Source organism: Sinocyclocheilus anshuiensis, unplaced genomic scaffold (genome assembly GCF_001515605.1).
Source record: "Sinocyclocheilus anshuiensis isolate Anshui unplaced genomic scaffold, SAMN03320099.WGS_v1.1 scaffold1036, whole genome shotgun sequence".
Taxonomy (NCBI): Eukaryota; Metazoa; Chordata; class Actinopteri; order Cypriniformes; family Cyprinidae; genus Sinocyclocheilus; species Sinocyclocheilus anshuiensis.
Genome location: NW_015550226.1, coordinates 368,411 through 374,147, shown reverse-complemented (window position 1 = coordinate 374,147; position 5,737 = coordinate 368,411). Strand labels below are relative to the sequence as shown.

The window sequence follows — 5,737 nt, the reverse complement described above, 5'->3', positions numbered from 1 at the left end:
CACAACCTTCCTACTAGATTATTTCATTCTTGCATGCAAAAAGACATGTATGGTGACTATGGAAACTATTTTTTGCTACTTACTAGGTTTATCATTTGAAATTTTTTTCCGATAATGTCGATAATTGTCTGTTACCTGACTGCTGACATCGACATCGCGATAATTACAAGACATCGTCGATATACGATAATATCGTCATATCGCCCAGCCCTACTGCCAAGCTGTTTTCTTTCTCAACTGTTCACATTTACATAAGACAGTGGTTCTCAATTCCAGTCCGGGGGACACCCTGTTCTGCACATTTTGAATGTCTCCCTTTTTTAACACACCTGATTCAGATCATCAGCTCATTAGGAGAGTTCCATGAACTGAACTGAGTGTGTCAGATTAGAGACATAAGCCCTATTCGCACAGGATTAGTATTACCTGGTGACCTTTTTTTTTTTAATCCATCTGGACCATAGAACGGGACTCTCAAAGCCTTGACATCCGGGTATCCGGAAGACAAGTCAGTAAATTCGAGTAAAATCACAGGCTTCGCTTATCCCGTGCGAATGCACCACAAGAAATTCAGATGTGGGGGGGTAATTTCAAAATCACACAAGGTCCGCAGATAATACTAATCCCGTGCGAATAGGGCTATAGGCTACAAAATGTGCAGAGCATTGGGTCCCAAGGATTGGAATTGAGAACCATAAGCCTTAAGATATAACCAACTGTGTTTACATTAATACTTTCCAAGATGGATTTTGACATAATTTTGAGTGTATTTGACCATTTACATGCAATAAGCAGTGAAAAAATAATTTAGTACTCATGAGCCGTTTGAGAGTCGTTTTGTGTGAGTTTGCATGAATGAATGAACGAACGAATGAATGAATAAAAGGATGAATGAATAGTTACAAAACAAACTTAAAGTATTGTGTATTCGTTAGGCACAGATTTGACCTCTTTGACCTCTGGTCAAAATTGATGCTTTTTTGTGTATAATGTTAAAGTCAGTGTCATGTGTAAAATAATTACACATGACACATAAGATTAAGTATGAAATGAGCAGCTCGTATTACCCAGTTGAATTCTGTGTATCTTTAATGATATTAAATGACTGTAAAACACAGTCATCATTGGACTGAAGTAGTGCTTGTATTATTCTTGCCAACTTCATACAAATAGATGATGTAAATAAACAGTTAACTTCATGGCATTCTGACAGATCAATAACTCTGATCATATGCGAGAATGAACATAAGAGATTGAAGTTTGGAATGCAAGACTTAAAATGAATGAAAATGTGTTTTTGAATAAAACACTAAAATGTGAAATAAACTTTTAGATATTGTATGTGTTCAGTGCGGTATTTTAATCCAGTTACAATGTCTCTTTAATCTATTTATAAACCTTTTAATAAGTAACCATTGTAATTCATAATGAAATATATTTATAGCAATTGAACAGCAAAATTGAGTTTCACTTGTACGCGTTTTGTCTGGCCTAAACAGTTCGTTTCGAGAAGATGGTGGGGAAACTTTAATCAGTAATATTAAACTTTAAATCGTCCTTTTGGCTATGTTCATGTTTTTCTCTGACACGAAACAGTTTACTTTTTACTTCCTATTACCGTGACTCTTTATTTTGCTGGCGTTGTTTTCGTCCAGTCGAAAGGCTAGTTTCTAGCATTCGACCAATTGAAACAGAGGAAAGGCGGGTTTTCGCTTGAGTACTGGAAACGACGGCGGCACAGAGGCCCCAAAAGCGCATTATACGTGACTTACAAATCCTTCAAATTACGCTCTACTAAGCAGCAAAAACATCGTTAACATGCATATTTCACGCTTCTAAATATCAGATCTGAGTTCAGGTTGTCAATAACAGTTATATTTGAACGTCATTACCTGAAATGTTGGTCGTATTCTCTCACTTCGCGCGTTCTGCTCTTGGTCACAAACGGCACACCGTAGTCTGCTAGCTGTTACGTCACACGAGAATTGAGCGCAGCCAGAGATCTTCTTATTAAGGGAGATGGGAAACTCAATTACATGTTATAGCCTACAGGCTACCTCAGAAATGTAAACAATATAACTAATGTTAACGAGTTGGAGCCCACTTCAACTCTTAGAACGTTTTATTAATTAAATAGGCAACTTGTGAGGAATAAAAGTTTGGACGCCACAGACGTTTTTGCGGAGTAGGTGGTGGAATTTTCACAAATTTGGAATTTTGGAATTTTCACAAAGAAAACACCCAACAAACACAGAACGTTCCCCTAACGTTCCCATTTGGTTATTTTTTGGGAATCAAGTAAGAACGTTCTGGGAACATTCCCTGCAGGTTATTTTTAGGTTTTATTTTTATAACCCAAACAGAATGTTCCCGGAACGTTCCCTGTAGGTTATTTTTGAGATTTTTTCATAACCTAGAGAGAACGTTCCCAGAACGTTCCCTGTCAATCTCATTTAATGCTCCTTATGATGGTTAAATGTGCTCTGATTATCTTTAATGATTAATCAATAGTTTAAAACAAGACATGGTTTGTAGTACTAATTATTGAGGTCCATATCCATCCGTCTTCCATGCCGTACAGCAGTCCGGTATCGGAGTAAAGAGGTTAGGAGAACGTTCTGGGGACCTTCAGAGAACTTTCTGGGAACGTTCTCGGAACGTAAACAGAACGTATCCTTTAGGTTAAGGGGACATTCCCGTAACCTACCGAGAACGTTCTGGGAACGATCCCGCAACGTTCTGGGAACGTTCCCAGAAGGTTTCCAGAACGTTCCCCTAACCTAAAGGGAATGTTCTATTTATGTTAAGAACATTTTCCTGGCTAACCAACAGGGAATGTTCTTGGGAACGTTCCGGGAACGTTCTGGGAACCAAAAATTGTTAGCTGGGCAGTATAATTTAATGAATTGGTTCACATAAATACAGCGATCTGATCATTATCGTAACGTAAAACACATAATTTGTGTTTCACTATTAAACTGATTTTGAAAGCTGAGACTTATATTAAAAGTAGGCCTACCAAAAGCACAAAGCTTATTGCTATTGGGTGGCTGGCACACTACAAAAAATGAATACAATGGAAGACATTAAATATTATTTCCAAGCATACTGTCCCCGCGAGTATGACACATGGTATGATTTCTGCTAATAATCCCACATATATTTGTAGTGTATTAAAAAAGGGTTAAATAAGAGAGCTACAGCGCCCCCCCAAAGGAATGTCGATTGGGTGTGTGAGCTGATGTTAAGTTGTCCCTGTTCAGTCTGTTAATAAATATCATATTCTTGATATTAAGCTGTTTCCGCGAGTCCTTAAAATTGACTCTTCCTCATCCCAGTAAGATGATGCGGTCGCTCGGACACAACAATATTAAAATCAATTCCGGTAACCTGGCAACTTCTCCTGGTGCTCTCAATATGGGCCATTTGCATGCGCATTAAAGGCTATACTCTCAAAATATTATAACTTTAATTTCTACGATTTAAATTCTCGAAACATTTCGACTTTATTCTCAAAACATTTCGACTTTATTCTCATAATATTTCAAATTATTCTTGTAGTAGGCTATTTCGACTTTATTCTCGTAATATTTTGACTTTATTCTCGAAATATTTCGACTTTATTCTCGTAAGTTCGACTTTATTCTCGAAATATTACGACTTTAATCTCGTAATCTTAGATTTTTTTAACGTGGCACTAAAACGCCGTCATAGTTTTCAGTACTTTAATGTAATGTAAAAATAATTCTGGGGAACAAAAAAACAATAGCTTGGTACTGATATCCTACTTTAAGTCAAATAATTTTTATTCTTTTTTTATATATGTGAATAAATGTCATATTTTATAAACCATACATTGTGTTGATATCATTTTTATTTGGTGCTGAAGAAATGTAAAATCTGGGTTCCCCGTAATGGACAGATTTAATTTTATTTAATCGTACATATGATAGTTGATGTGCTCAGATTATTTGTATTAATTAAACAATAGATAAAAATGCCGCTTATACTACACTGGGCCGTGAGTGTGCTGGATGATTACTGACATAGAGCGGGGTGATCATATTGGAGCAAAGAGCTTAGGGAAACATTATATTAACGTTCTACAAACCAAAAACTAACGTTCTGGGAATGTTAAGAAAACTTTCCTGGCTAACCAAAAAACAAACCTTAAAAAATAACGTTCTGGGAACCAAAAACTAATGTTCTGGGAACCAAAAATTGTTAGCTGGGTATATACCATTATATACCATGGATGTTCTTTAATGTTTTTTTTTTTTTTTTTTTACATCTTTAGTGTGTGTGAGTTGGATAAGATGTGAGTTGCATTAAATCATAGCTACCACAGGATGTGTGTGTGCTTGTGTAATGTATGTGAGCATACAAAATGTTCACTGTGCTGTGTGTAATATTGAATTGCAGAGTGTGTTTTTAGGAAGTTCTGATGCTTTTAACTCAATAACAGCAAAATAAAAATGTCTTAATACAAAGACACTGTTGTGTTGTCTGGTTTTCCCCTCTTCCCCTCTACTCCACAGCTTACCACGCCCACTTTAGTAGCATTTTTCAAAACTGTGGTAACTATTCAAAACTATTCATTACATTTTCAAAAGACTTTCTGCCTCTTGCCTTATTGAAATGGAAAATTGTAACGACAGGGTTCCATGACCATTTAAGGCTAAAATATTTATTCTAACAGCCAGAAACTTCAGTTTTGCATTCCTAGAAACCTCACCAAAGTCCACAGCACTGCATGAAGAGAGGAGACAGGCATCTACTAAACCTGTTAATAATTTTTGCATGCCGATACCCATGTCTTCTAACAGTGTTATTGTCCATCATATCTAATATATTTTGTTGTATTATTTTTTTTGTACGCAAGGAACAAGTTGGCATTTCTTATTGGATTTAACTTTTTATTAGATCCATTTCACGTTATCAGCCTCCAGTGTATTTATACCATGTTCAGTCTCATATCTGTGCAAAGTCTTGCCAATTTACCCTGCTATTGTGCAATTCTAAGCATTATGCCTGCCTAATATGACCATTGCTATGTTCATATGACCAATATTTATTCTAACAGCCAGAAACTTCAGTTTTGATTTCAGGGGGACTTCAAAAGAATAGTTCACTCAAAAGAATAGTTCACTCAAAGAGGAATGGTGTCTTTTTCTCACCCTCATAACACTCCAAACATATATTTACAGACTGGCTAACAAACAAACAAACAAATTAACTAACTATGTAACTAACTAACTATCTAAATGCCATCTTTTGTATTTCACAAAAGACAGTCATTCGGGCTTGGAATGACATGATGGTGAATAGATGATACAAATTTGCTAAATTTTCCTTGGTTGTTGTTTTTATGTTGTATGTCAATCTCCCAGCAAACACAGAACGTTCCCCTAACATTAGTTTTTGGTTCCTGTTTGGTTATTTTTTGGGGGGGAACCAAATACTAACATTAGGGTAACGTTCTTTTTAGGTTATATTTTTTTGTAACCATAAAATAACGTTCCCAGGACGTTGCATGGTGGTTATTATTATTAAATAACCTAAAAAATTAATTATAGAGAACGTTCCTTAATGTTTATTTTTAGCAACCATAAAATAACGCTCCCAGAATGTTGCCTGGTGGTTGTTTTTAAAGTAACCAAAAAATTATTTATAGAGAACATTAATATAATAATATATTAAATATATAAAAAAATATATAATAATATATAATAATATT

The 5,737-nt window shown here is 35.5% G+C and overlaps 1 protein-coding gene across 1 annotated transcript in view; it reads right to left on the bottom strand.

Annotated features, from left to right (window-relative positions):
- LOC107660999 (zinc finger protein 407-like) overlaps positions 1 to 1,989 on the bottom strand; it is an 80,133-nt gene extending 78,144 nt beyond the window's left edge. The window contains exon 1 of the mRNA XM_016450437.1: positions 1,893 to 1,989. The gene's annotated coding sequence lies outside the window, so the exon portion shown is untranslated. The remainder of the gene's footprint in view (positions 1 to 1,892) is intronic.
- Between the last annotated feature and the right edge of the window lie 3,748 nt (positions 1,990 to 5,737).